This window comes from Halyomorpha halys, unplaced genomic scaffold (genome assembly GCF_000696795.3).
Source record: "Halyomorpha halys isolate HHAL.00 unplaced genomic scaffold, Hhal_1.1 Scaffold168.1, whole genome shotgun sequence".
Taxonomy (NCBI): Eukaryota; Metazoa; Arthropoda; class Insecta; order Hemiptera; family Pentatomidae; genus Halyomorpha; species Halyomorpha halys.
In genome coordinates, this window is record NW_027111025.1 from 1,449,573 (window position 1) to 1,465,229 (window position 15,657).

At 28.5% G+C, this 15,657-nt stretch overlaps 1 protein-coding gene across 3 annotated transcripts in view; it reads right to left on the bottom strand.

Moving 5' to 3' along the window:
• Nucleotides 1-7,195, bottom strand: part of LOC106678915 (probable DNA double-strand break repair Rad50 ATPase) — a gene marked incomplete in the record, with an annotated part of 525,008 nt that extends 517,813 nt beyond the window's left edge. For all 3 annotated transcript variants that reach the window (XM_067049131.1, XM_067049130.1, XM_067049132.1), the window contains 1 exon segment: nt 7,101-7,195.
• Nucleotides 7,196-15,657: the final 8,462 nt, after the last annotated feature.

A 15,657-nucleotide genomic window follows, 5' to 3' on the forward strand; every position in this document is an offset into this window, starting at 1 on the left:
TATAATTCTTATTAATATAGGAGACGGGCAATTTAGGTGAATAGATGGTCATAATGAACGGAGATAAATTTCGGTTGAACATTTTAAAATTCAATATGTGTCCCTCAAGGTATAAGAACTATCTTCTACACGGTTTATACAGCTGACTACTCAACGCTGCTATCACCATATTCTCTGATGACACTTGTTGTCTTTGATTAAGAATCGTGTATTTTCATACATAACTCTTCTGTAATTCATCATAAACCTAGAAGAATGGTATCAAAACTTAGATTCAACTACTGTTACAAATTACGTTGCAGTACATTAATAAGTAATACTTTAATTCGCTCGAAGACTGTAAAACGCACCGAGAGGAGTTCATAGTACAAAAATCTGAAAGGTTCTAGGACGACCGAATTAAAAAAATTACCTGAAAGATGGCAACAGGATCAAGATGGGTCATATATAATTGATTAAAAATATTTACAAGAATCTGAAGTTTTTATTGAAATCGGCAGTAAAAAACGCTACGAACTTATTTTACAACCTACTCATACGAAGTAAACATTTCAACAATTGTCTTCCATATTTATTAACAATTTCCAAGGAAGAATACGAAATTATAGATACGCTATAGTGGATAACAGTAATATATTTTATTTGATTTTTTATTAATAAAAATTCAGGTTAGATTTTATATGAATATCAAGTAACTCCCTAACCACCCAAACCCACTCGTTTCTAACCTTGCTTTCTCTTCCATTCCTGGCAATCCTCCGAGGCGCCTGAAAAGAAGATGGCCTCGTGACCTTATATTGTAAACTGTTTTTAGGGTTCTACTATTGAGTAGTTTCTCTACATCCTGTATCATATCATTATGTCATTACGATCAAATTTACTGGTTGTATTTTTTTATACAGTTGTAAATATCAATAAATAAATAAAATAAAATAAAAAAATATCAAGTATATGGTTTAGAATGTTAGAAAACAATATTTTAATACAATATTTCGGGAGAAGATAAGAGAAAAACAATTAATGATATATGTTAATAAATTATGAGATTCTTGATGTACATTTTTCTTTAATTCGTAAAAAGTAAATTTCATAAAAAAAAAAAAAAAAATATTCCCAGGAAATTAATAGATTAAGCAATAAACCGATTTAAAAAACTTTAGCTAAATAGATTGCAGACTAGCAGTTTTGTAATTAGAATTAATGACCGTGTTCAACGCTATTAAAGTACCATCAGAGAAATTAATTTCCGTTAGCGTTCCCTAACGTCTGACGACAACTTAAATGTTACAAAGCGATAGGACATTAAGTCACAAAGTACTTTTTAAACCATAGGCTACTAGTTATAGTTCTTATTTTTTATTATTACAACAACAAATTAAAGTTAACTAGATATCAACATTAATAGCAAAAAGTATTATTATTATTTTTTTCGTACCCTTCATCAAGAGTAATAAACTTATTAGTCCATACAGACATAATAGAAGAGTCATTAATTATGTATACTTTAGTGCTTCTTCTCCCTTTGAAAATTAAAAACAAAAATTTCTCTCCTAAAAAAATCCTAACACCCTTCTTAGCTTCCTTACGATTCTTCCCAACATGACATTTTTAATTTAAAATTATATTATTTACACATCGAATTAGATTTCTCTCTAATTCGATGTGTAAATAATATAATTCGAGAGAAAATAAATTCCTGAATAATATTTTTAAAAACCAACCTAAGATACTGAAAAGAAAAATGTCGTAAATGAGTAGTCTGGTGAACATAGACCTTAAAATTTTTAACCTATAGATTTTACATGGTTAATCATTATGGTATAGAATAATTGTATATTCCCTAATTTAATAATTTACAACTAAATGGCATAAATGCCATCTATGTTCACTAATAGTTAACATTATTTCTAATACTGAAATTTCATAAATGCATTTAAAAGTTCAAAATTTAAAAAAATATATATATATGAAAATTAAAATATAAAGACAAATTCAACAATCAACAAAATTGTAAAGTCTAAAATAGGTGGGATAAAAATATGAATAACAATAAAAACAATTTGTGTTATATTATTTACATATAGATTCAAATTAAAAAAACAGCAATAAGTATTATGAAATTTTAGATAGTCAAGTTATGCATACAGCATAATATTCAAGTGTAATTAATAAGCATATAATCAAAATTGTATTTATACATAAAAAACAACAACAGATAAATATTATATTATCAACTTCAAAAATTAATCACAAATATTTAAAGATCTAAAAAATAATTTATGAAATTTACATTTAACCATAGAAATAAAAAAGGAACAAAAAAATTATGACTTAAGACTATCCAATTTAGTAAGTACAAAACTCTTAATTAAAACATTTCACTAGGTTGTTAACAATATAGTTCTTTACCTGATACAGGAAGGCATATTGTATTTTCAGAACTCAAAATAAAATACAAACTAACTTGAATATGCGAAAAAATCAAACGAACTATAACTGCTTGGCTAACGTCTATCTATTGGCTGAAATCAGAGAAGATATACACCATATAACTATTTTTATTCAGAGATAAGAGTTAGCCAATACGAAAATATAGTCTGATGTTAGCATATCTGGAATTGCAATTAATTTGTATGGAAATTTGCAATTTTGAGAAGGAATGAAGGAATATATGCAATATATATATATGCAAATAATTTAGAAAAAGTTGGAAGCCAAAACGAAGTAACAATTAATTGTTGCTAAATTTTAAATTGGAAACATGGAAACTTCTAATTCTTGTAAGAACCTAAGTCCCACTAGTCCTGGAGAAAAAATTCGTAATTTATCTTAAGCAAAGCTTATTTTATTTTAAATCTCTGGATCTAATGAAAATGGAAAAAACAAAACAACATATTAATGAAAACAAATGTTTTTTTTTCAATCATCCAATTACAAAAGACTGATCTATATGACTATAATAAGGCCTATCTGGATATATGGAATTGAGCTTTGGGGCTCCATTCAACTTTCGAATTTATCTCGTATAGAATCCTAACAATCCAAAATCCTTCGTAAAATCCTCAATGCTCCTTCCTTAGTCACAAATAGAATGATTTATAAAGAACATAATGTTCCATATATAACCGATCTTGCCCAAACTAGATATCGATCCTTCCATTAAGTACTACCTAACTACAAAAACCTACTAGTTTTTAAACTTGCTTCCTCTTCCATCCCGACAATCCTCCGAGGTGCTTGTAAAGAAGATGGCCTGGAGACCTTCCAAGGTAGAAATGTTATTAGAGTGCTACTAATGTGTCGTTTCTTTACATACCTGTACATACCATTATAATATAACCTCAAATTTTTATTTTATGTAAATACAGTTGCTAATGTCCATAAATCAACAAAAAAAAAATAAAATTCGGCGAACTCTCAGAGATTTTTTTCAAAATAGTTTTTAGGTGAATCTGGGCTTCAAAATATTGGACACGTGATAAATATAAAAAACCGAAACGTCCTAATGGCCAAGTAAAAAAATCAGGGAGTTAGCGTGTGAAAAACATAGTTTATATCTCTCATTTCCAATGACCTTAGAAAAAAATGAATTTTAATGATTTTTTTTTAAATTTATTTTCTTATTGAAAGTTACAACTGTACAAAAAAATACAATAAGTAAATATGAGGAATGTTTCAAACACTTGACAATATTGTGAAACAACAACCCAATGATGGTACTTTAAACATTAATTTAAATTAAAAGGTCCCGTGCCCATCTTTTTTTCAGACGCTTCAGAGGATTATCGGGGATAAAGGATGAGAGATCAAACTAATGGATTAGGATGGATAAAGAGTTTTGAAGGAAAGGACGTATATCTATTTCGGGCCAAATCTGTAATGAATGAAAATTTATGATTATTTTTTAAATCGACTCTACTCTTAGAGGTTTTTCCAATATAGTTGGTATCTACAGGGCAAAACTGTTTGAAAATTTTAGATTTCCCTAATAAGTTTTTTTCTAACAACGTTTCAGCTTCTAAAATGAGAGAAAACAAGAAATGATCTATACAATTTTTTTTTCTATGCTCCATGAGTGCGTGGGGTTGACATCAGGAGATGGGAAAATGTGTTATGGGTATCTCATTTACTGCATCATAAATGCATTCGAAGAGAAGTCTAATACACATATAAATATTAGATATGTTGATATACATGTATGTTAAGAACCTTATCTTTAATGAGAATGAGTAACATTAACAACCCCTATTCTTTAAAATAAAAATTATAAATTCAATCAGATCAAGATTCAAGATTTAGAACTCTTTTTTCATAGATATTTCTTTGACTAGGTTACTGTCTTAATATGCCGATTAAGTATCTCTTGGTCCGAGTTTGAATCTGTGTCATCAGTTCCACATTGAGAGCGTAAATATAATAATAATAATGATATTTTACTTTATAATTAAAAATAAATAAATAAAACATAAACTATACACAACAAAAAGTTAAAATATTTTAGACCACTAATTAGCACATTTACACAATATGTTCACAGATTTCTATAATTAACTAGAGGTAATTCAAAATTACTAAACGTTTATAAGATGATTTAAAAAAAAAAAAAAAAATATTTTAGACCACTAATAAAATTCATTTAATAAGGAAACATTCATGATTAATACTTCATGAGGTCTTACTTTAAAATTTATATGATATATGAGTTGGTATTAGATTTTCTGTTAGTTTAAGTTTAGATTTTCATTTAAAAATAATTATTTACTATATATATATATATATATATATATATATATATTAATCATTATATATATATACACACACATACACACACACACACACACACACAATACACAACAAATATTTAAATATCTACTTTTGAACGATGTTTACTTTCAACGTTTTGAACCGCATAAACATTGGCAATGGGCCCAGAATAGTTAGATAAAATAGCTAATTAGCAGTTATTTATACTATATTAAAAATATTTATTATAATTATGTAACTACTCTATACGATTTGTAATGCTAACACGATATGACTATAATATTATTACGATCTGATCAGAAAAATGTTTCAGTAAAAACTAGGGAATTAATTAAAGGAAACCGGAAATAACTACGTGTTAAGTGGTACAGTCAGAGAAATGAATTACTTTTGGAATACGCATGAATTGTAGCGCAGAAGTGAAATTTATAGTTGCTATCCTAATTTTATACTTTCATGTAAGATTACTTACTTAAAACGTCCTTTCAGTGTAATCTCGGTAATCCAAACATTCCAGTTATCCGAACTGGCATTAAAAAAAAAGTTACTTTTTTTCTAAAACTCACTAGGCAATAACTTTTTCAAGGACATTTTTAACTTCCCAAACTATAGACAATTTATTGCAATCACCGTGAAAATCTAAAAAGGAAAAGTATACACAGCTTCGATATCCAATAATCTAATTCCTATCAAAGTGTTCATACTACATTTTATTGGAATTAAAAATATATAATATCCATTATATAAATCATTTAGTTCTGTAAAACTAATTTAATTAATAGTAGAAGTATAAATTATATCAATTTTGTTGTGAATTTTTTTTTTTATTACGTTTTAAATAAATTCATACAAAGAGTATTTTTCTAATTTTTATTTATACTTGTTTTCACATATAAATGAACAACCTTATAATTTTAACAACTAAGAAGATAGAAGAAAACAAAAATTGTAGCCACCCCAAATACGGCTACTGACCAGGAATGTTATTAGACTCTTAGCACCTAACGTAAAAGACACAGGTTTCTATATGTACCAACCCTTCCCTCGTTTAAAATCCTTCTATTTAATTATCTTTTACTTCACCAATCTAATCCAATATTATTATAGTACAGGTGTAACTACCATTTTGCATTGTTTTTTATGTATTTAGTCAGCTATTTTTTTATCTCTGTATTTAAAATTATTTGCTTACTACTAAAATTGTATATAAATAATTTTAAATACAATTTTAGTATAAGTTATAATTAAGTGTGGCCACGCTGTTTTTAGTCAATATAAGTTGTAAAATTAAAATTACCTAATAATTGTTCTAAAGGGACATAGTTCCAAAATAATAGACTATTTTCCATTTTATTTCTTTTAAAAAGATTAATTTTTAAAACTTCAAACTGTGAAATTAAAAAAAAAAAATAATTAATAAAAATTCATGTAAATTCATATTTTTGAATTTCTTACACCATTTTTCTTAATATTTTCTTTAATCGAAACTTTTCACTAATCCGAACACCCCTCCTCCTTTCAGTCAATTAGTTCGTACAACCAAGATTACACTGTATTTGTTAAATGTTTCTTCTTTTTTATTAGTTCTATCTTTTATTCATTTATGCTCTACGTTTCGGAGCCCTTTCCCCATATTTAGGATTATTTATAATTTTAATATTTTGTTTTTATCAAGAATAATATTTTTTCTTTATATATACTATATATTACTAATTCAACATGAATCGCTTTCATCCATATTATTTTATCATTAAGTACAAGGAAACATTAATAAACAATGAGAAAATAATTAAGAAAAATTATTTTAAAAGTATTAATCTATGTAATATATTCATACAATTACATTTTCAAATAACTGAAAGTGAAATAAACAATAAGAAGTGAAAAGATAATTTTTAGAATAAATGTATTTAAAAATAGATATTTTTTTCTTAAATTGTCCTTAACTTCATCATTCAAGTCGTTGAATGCAAAAGCGTCATTCTGTTTCTACTTAACTTCATTTTCATTTTTAAAAAAACATGAATTAATTAATCGCTAAGTATATTAATTTCAAATGCTTTTAAGTAATTATGCTTTTAACTGATTAGTTTTAATAGATAAAGGTAGTGCTGTTATCTTTCTAATAACATTATAGAACTTCTTCTTAAGTGCTGAATATAACAACAATTCAGTTTTCACATACAACACTTTTGTACTCAAAATTAATTTTATCTACATTAGTTTAGTGGAAATATGATTGATTTAACACTAGTAGAAATATTTTTTCTTCATTTAATCATGAAATATATTTCAGTGTCAAAATATTATAAACAATTATGAAAATCGGTACTTACGAATGTTGTAAAAGAGAGGGGAGATGTTGAAGCCGCGCGCGGGTGTGAGGGACTGCACTAGCTCCTCTATCGGCCACTAGGCAGCGACACTGCCTCATTCATTCCTATCGAAATAGAGCCAAATATTAATAATAGAGCTAAAGTGGTCGAGCTTTGAGTCATCTAAGAAATTTATCAACAAACTGAGTCTTCGAAAATGTAAACAAAGTCCAATGAGAGAAACTTAAGACATATTTTGAAATATTATCAGTAAGATTACCACATTACCACAGTACTCAAAGTACAAATTGAAATCATGACCTGGCATCTCTCGAGAGACTAGGTCTAAGATTCAGAAGCCCCCAAATCCGCTAGTTCTTGATAATAAAATATATTTTATCCACAAAACAATCACACGGTATCGAGACCCACAACACCACTACAACTCTTGATAAGGATTTACCTTAACCTAATCGTGATGCCTGTGCCTATTGTAGATAAGTGGTTTTGGATACCACATCCTTTACATGACCCATTTTCGGAACAATAAATAGTTTAGATTATTATTCTCAGCAGCAGTAGTTCACTACCGGTTAGTCCAAGAGGCGGGAAAAAAACAAAATTTATTTATTTATTTTTAAATATTTATTTATTGTTATTTAAAACTGTACATTATAATACATTTAGTAAATCTGATCTAAGTTAAATTGGAGTGTTACAAGCGTGTAGAGAAACTACCCATTTTACATTAGCTGGTCTCGTGGCCATTTTCATTTCAGGCGCCTCGGAGGATTGTCAGGGATGGAGGAGGATACAAGATTAGAAACTAGGGGGTTTGAGTGGTTAGAGAGTTTATAATGGAAGGAGTGATATCTGGTTCGGGCTAGATCGATTACATAGGGAACATTAAGGTCTTTATGTATGATTTTATTTGTGACAAAGTAAGGAGCATTGAGGATTCTACGAAGGATTTTGGATTGTAAGGATTGAATATGAGAGGAATTCGAAGGTTTAGTGGAGCCCCAAAGCTCAACTCCATATGTCCAGATTGGCCTTATTACAGTCATGTAGATCAGTCTTTTGTAATGTGTTGGAAGTTTAGACCGTTTGTCTAGTAAGTGCTGTAATAGTCGAAATCGACGAGCAGTTTCCTGTCTTTTCAGTCTTGTGTGAGGATTCCAGGTTAATCGTTTGTCCAATTGTAAGGAAGAATTTATTTAACCCTAATTTTTTATTACATAATCGAAAACTGCCTATATATAGTTAATAGTCAAATTTAATGATTCAGCCAACCATAGTTAGGTGGGAATAAAAAATAGCAGCTGTTTCAAACATTACAAAAAATTGGAAAATCGCAGATTGACCATGTGCAGTAATAAAAGGAAAATGGTTCGGGCGCGGTAAAAGAAAAACTCAAATAGTGATTAAACTATTTATATTAGCTAACGTTTCGCCCCAAGTTCTTCAGGGCTAAACATATAAAAACACTTAAATAATGTAAACATAAATGAACAAATTTATTTTATTATTTTATTTATAAATGAACAAAATTATTTTATTAGTTCATTTATGTTTACATCATTTAAGTGTTTGTATTCTTTTAGCCCTGATGAAGCCCGAAGGATCTTTTGATTTTTTATTTGACCGCAGCCGGACCCTCTTCCTTTTATTGTTGCAAAAAATTAATTCCATATCTTTAAAACTACCAACACTAAACAACTTAATAAACCGTTATTTAAATTAGAGTAAATTTTCTAAAATACGAGCCCTAAATGAACTATTTACGTTCAATAGTTCCAGAGATTCAATTTTTTAACATACTTTGGAAAATACCGAAAAATCAATATTTTTCGAAATAATTTGGCAAATATCTTAGAAATTACAACTACAAACGACGTACAGATTCATGGGCGTACCCAGGATCAAAACTAGGGGGGCAAGCCAAAGTCAATCAGGTTGTGACATTTCAAAACGGAAAAGGAGAATGAAACCAGATTTTAAGAACATTATAAATAATTGTCGCAGTGGTTTATTAGTTATTATAATTAGCATTTGCATGAAAAAATATTTTGTATTAAATTAATAATTTTTTTCTCCAGGAGAGGAGGGGGGTACGCTCCCCGGGTACTTTTTTATATTAATACTTTTTATTTATTGATAGATATTACAATCTACCACACTGTTGTGGGCAATAGGTAATAGTGATGAATGATCACATACATACTAAAATAAAATAAAATAAATTAAATAAATGAAAAAAAAAACTCTCTTAAAATATAAACAAAATGAACATAATCAAACTATCTGTTTGAAAAATAAATAAATGAAATAACATAATGATAAAATAATATACACTCTAATATACACAAATAAAATATTTACACAATCGACCTCAGGATCCCTGAGCCCACTCTATCCCCCACGTGTGAGGGGTAGAGCAGAGCTCAAAAGATCCCAGCGCATCCCTCTCGCCGCATCACTGGTAGTGAGTCAGTGGAGGCTGAGCAAGTGCGCTAAAGCCGCAAACACTCAACTTGAGTGGAGAATCTGACCATTCCCAGAACTCCAATTGTCCATTTTTATTTTAGTAAGTCTCTTGGCCACTGCCGTTTCAACCTTCTAGGTGGGCTGTATGGATGGGTGGAGCTAGATAAGGTTTGAACCAAAGGATTAGGATGGTTGGAAAGGTTTATATAGAATTTTGAGAATTTTTCCCTGGGTACGCCCATGTACAGATGTCTCAATTGAGGAGTAGTCCCTGGAATATGAGTAGCAGTTTCTATAATATCCGATAAAATAAGCAAAATATGGATTTCTTATTGTTTTGGTTTATGAAAAACTGTATCTCAGAAACTATTATCAATCAAATTAATATTTTGAAACTTCTGGTACAGCGACCATTTTGTATTCCTTTTTTTATAGTCAACACCCAATTTTGGACTCTTAACTGTATATAGTTTTCATTAAAGTAATAAAAAATTGGGGTCAATTAACTTCTATCTATTTTTCTTCTCTTGGGCTCTTTGACTAGGTGGTTCGCGAGAGGGTCCAGGGAGTTTTTGACGATTTATTGTTAGAACCATTTTATTGTCTCATTTGTCGAATTGTATAATTTTTATACCAGCTCAAAGTTTTTAACAAAGCAATTACATAATCATCTTAATGCAGTTTTAAGTAACCTTAATTTTAAAATATTTTCCGAGTGGGGGAAGTCCCATTTGTCGGGAGTGGCGGTAAGTCGCCCTTCAATTTCTGGCTTAGAGGTCCACATACTTCTATGGGTTGGAAATCACTGAATTATAAAATAAATTAATAAAATACATCGGGATCAAGATATTTTAATACAGGTAGAATGCGCGCATCATTTTGGGTAATCTCTTTTTATTTATTAATAATGATTAATTTGAGGCGGAATCCACAAGAGCCCAAGAGGAGAAAAAAGACAGTTATCTCACCCTAATTTTTGATTACTTTAATGAAAACTATGTATAATTACTAGCCAAAATTCATGAGTCTGTCAAGTATAGGTAGGAGGAATAAAAAAAAGCGGCTGTTTCAAAGCGATAAAAAAAACTAATTTTTCATTTAGAGCTCTATATCTCAAAAAGTAAGAACAACACAAGAAAACCTAAGAGAACGTCATTTAAAGAAGAGGATATTTGCTAAAATATGAGCACTAATGGAGTTATTTAAGTCTAATAGTTTTCGAGATATAGCTTTTTAAAAAGCAAAATATCATAAAAATGTTGTAAGGGACGTACTGAAAGATCAGTAGTTAGAGAGTTTATATTGAAAAATCTATATCTCAGAAGCTATAGACATCTGTACGTCAAATAGATTTCTCAAAATAAATTAACTAAATACTAATCTTTCTGTACATTTTTAAGAAATTTTGCTTTTTAGAAAGCTATATCTGGAGAACTATAGGACGTAAATAGCACTTTTAGGGCTAATATTTTAGCAAATTTACACTTCTTTAAATAATGTGCTCTTAGATTTTCGAGTGTTGTTGGTAGCTTTTAAGATATAGAGCTCCGAATGAAAAATCAATGGTTTTTTAAGATTTTAAAAGAGCCGCCATTTTTTAAACCCTACCTATACTTGGCAGACTCATCAATTTTGACTAGTAATTATACATTTTTCTTATTGAAGTAATCAAAAATTGGGGTGAGATAACTCCCTTTTTTTCTTCTCGGCTCTTGTACTAATAAGCGTGATACATTGTATATAAATACAAAAAAAATTATAGTTATATAATCATTCTACAAACGATGATTACGATGATATGTCCCTAGAATGGTGATGTGATTTTATATAATTTTTTAAAGTATTAGACAATAATATTTTTTTTTTTTTTGTTTTTTTCATGTTTTTTTGTAACGATATTTCACAACTGAAACTAGGCTATATTAATTAAATATTAACGTAAGAAATATTTACACAAAATCCATTTTTTTTTTCTTATCCCTTCTTTATTTCTTATACCTTAGTTTTTGTTTGTACTTACATCAAAAAGATCCGTAATCATTTTTTTTCTAACAAAGTGAGATCAAATTACATTTAAAAGACAGGTGGTATTTATTGTTTAACTAACAAGGTAAGCCTAACTTACATCTAAAAGATCTCTAGTATTTTTTTTAACTAACAAGACGAGGCCACGAATACAAAAACATCAATTTCAATGAAACTTTTTTCGGTGTTTTATTGTAAGTGTGTAATATTTTTTTCAAAAAATATTACACACTTGTCAAAGTGCAACTAATCCAATTTACCTTAGTAGCCGAGGAAAAAATTATTATAATTATAACAATTTTTTATATTATATTAATGTTTTCTTCCTTTTGCTCTGAGTGGTCTTCAAGTTTATTGTATACTAATAGATTTGTTTAATCGTGTAAAATTAAAAAAAAAAATTATTTTCAGTTGTATTAAATAAGTTTCAATTTATATAAAATGGTAAAAAGAAAAAAAGAAACTTCCAATAAAATATATCGAAAATTCGTTTCTAACCAAAAAAAAATATTTAGATTGATTTTTAGCGTTCATCCGAATATGAATATCCTCAGATATGAATTTTTAATTTAATTAAAAATGCTAGGTTCAATATTTTTTGTAGGTTTATTTTACTAGCCGATGTTCGGCGTCCATATAAATCTTCATATAACCCTCTGAATTTTATCCAAATTCAATGTTACTGAAAATATTAAAAACTGAATCTCAACTGTTCTGAACCATGCCATTTCCATTTTATCCCTGGTGAAAATGGAATTTCAAATAAATAAGAGCTTCTCACATACGTTATTTTAAAATCGTGGAGTATATAGGGCCTAAAATCACTCTCAAGTGTTTTGTATATGATGTGGAGTGTATTAGTTTCGTACTGATGTTCTTGCAATATTTAAAAAAAAAAATCGAAGTCTTGATTATCTAATGTACTGTAACATGAGGGGATTGAAGGAAAGGAGGTGGCAGATACCCTTGCTAGGATGGGATCAGAAAAGAAGCTTATTGGCCCTGAGCCATATTGTAACATATCTGGAAGTGCAATCAGGAAAGTGGTTAACTCCTGGGAACAATAAGAGAAGGAAACATACTGGACGCTGAAACCAGGTATGAAGCAATCCAAGCTCTTCATTAAAATATCAGAGGAAAAGGCAAAATTTTACCTTAACCTTACTGGAAATGAACTGAGGACGATAACAGGACTCCTCACAGGCCACTGCACCTTAAAATATCATCTTAAGAAGATGAGGCTGGTGGACGATTCCATCTGTCGTCTATGTATGGAAGATGAAGAAAAGGCACAGCACATTCTGTGTGAATGTGAAGCCCTTGCATTCAGAAGATTACAGTATCTGGGACAGGACAGAATAGAGCCTGAAGACATTTCTAGAATAAACCCAAAAGAATTATTGAGCTTCATAAGAAGCATAGGGGATTCATGAGATATCTAGTGAAAAGAGGGGTAACTCACAAAACATCGAATTAGTTCGAAGTGAGGAAGGGATTCCCGATCCTCAATGTAATAATAGTAATAATAATAATAACCTAATGTACTGACAAGCTCATGCAATCTACTGTACTCATCAATTTTCAGGAAAGTGTGATGCAGAGATACTAATATTATTTTTACAAAATGCTCATTTAAAGAACACATATTACATATTGTTCTGAACAGAATAAAAATCTACTTTCATTTAAAATTTTTTTTAAACAATTTATTTTTTTAACATTTTGCCTCCCGTTGCCTCTCGTAGGCAAATATGAGAATAGAAAAAAAATTAAAATTATAGATTACAACACCTAATTATATTCAACTTAATCTTTAAAATCATGGGTATGGAAACAATATTACGTAATAAATATAATATTGGTGAAATCTCACTTAACAGCAAGATAACATTTATGACAGTTATATAAACCAATAACATGATATAAAACGTGAGTAGATACAGTAGAAATGGATTAAGGTCACGTTTTTAAGCTGGTCAACAGTGATTTTTTTCTTGTTTTCGGGGAAGCCACTTCTCTTAACTTCATATACCTGAAGTTTAAAAACGGTAAAAAGGAATTAAAAAAAAAAAATGAGATCGTCTATTTACATTTTTCTATACATAAGCGACTTTCCTTAAGCGTTTTGTAATACTTCAAGTTCGACTGGCAGGAAAGTTTTTTTTTTTAGAAAAAGGAAAGATAGATGCTACTTTATCAATTGTTTTCTATTATGGATGCCAGATTATGAATGAAATGTATAATTGTATTTTCTAATATTTGTGTGTCAGCTGAAAGATTTTAGCAGTTAATTTATCCAATTCCTTCTCAATTTACCAGATTATGAATGAAATATATGATACATTTTTTATGAAAGGAAAAATGAAATATAAAAGCCACTTGATCAATTATTTTTTGTCGAGGATGAATAAAATATTTATATTAAAGTTCATGATATACAATCTGTCCATATGTTTAGAAATAAATGAAGTAAAGTTAACTGAGTTCATTGATCACCACAAACAAAAAAATCTAAAATCTTTTTACAATCAAATAAATGCGAATTTAAGCCGGAGCTTTTATACACTCTACATCAGCAGTACAATAGCAACTAATGTTTGCAATTAACTAATAAAATATATTACAAGAGTGAAGAGATATAAATTTAAAAACTATTAAAAAATATAAAAGAAATACACATAGAATTGAAAAGAATATATTTTTCACGGCCTTAATTCCAAAAAGTACATTTTTGATTGAAAGTTAAGTGTAAATAAATTTTGAAGTTTGGCTCATTTATCATCTGTAGATAAATTTAATTACAAATTTAACAGAATTTCTTTAACAAGTGAATTTTCAAAACACTGTTTATTGTAGATAACAAAAGTATAATAAGGAGGATTTTAGAATTAAATCCAAGATTAATAAATTTTAGACTAATTCATATTTTTACCGAGCTGTTATGTTCTCATAAATGGGCCAAAAAACAAATAAAATAAAATAAATTGTATCCAATTTTAGTCTCGAAACTATTTATATTTCTTTATAAGTCCAACATTTCGGCTAATTCGGCCATCCTCAAGGGCAATCTTAATACAATTTTAAAATCACATCAATTTTAAAAAACTTTGTACAGGCTATTCTGCCCAGGTCATTGATTCCAGTCCACAATTACCCTATTTTGTCTATTCAACATATTAAATTAAAATAAAAATTAAAACTTTTAATCACGATCAACCTTCACTACTATAATTTATCTATAAACATTCATAAAAACTAATAACATTCATTACTATAATTTTATGATAAATTATAGTAGTGAAGGTTGAGTGTGATTAAAAGTTTTAATTTAGTATATTGAATTAACAAAACTGTGGGGTAATTATGGACTGTAATTAATGACCTGGGAAGAATAGCCTGTATAAAGTTTTTTGAAATTGATGTGGTTCTAAAACTGTATTAAGATTGTTCTTGAGGATGGCGAATTGGCTGAAACGTCTGATTTATAAAGAAATATAAATTGTTTTGAGACTAAAATTGGATAAAATTTATTTTATTTAATAAAAAAGTATAAAGATTATATATAAATAGAAAACATGTTTGCCTAATTTAGCTAGGGATATGGGATAGGTGTCATTTTACAGTATATTCCATGCCCTTCCATATGACATTTAACACAACAAAGGTTAAGAAAAGTCAGAAATTGCAAATTTTCAAATTTATTCCTTGAATGGGTTGTTTTGATCAAAACAATAGGGAAAAATATAAATGTAGGAAGGCAATGGCTTCAATGTTAAAATAATTTTAAAACTACAGCTTCACTCTCATAAATTCATATTAATTATATTATTATTTATATGAATTTAAAATTAATAATATTAAAGCTTTCAAGAAAATAAACATAACCTAGAAGTGAATAGTGACTCAGTTAATAGGACAGGAGATATATGAGGAGTTTTTCTTATTTTCGCAAACTTATGATACCATTGAAAAATTATTCAATAATATTTTCAATAGTTTTGGAAATGATTAATTATCAAGGTATTACTGGAATTTTTTACAGACAATACTTTATAAAAATCATTCT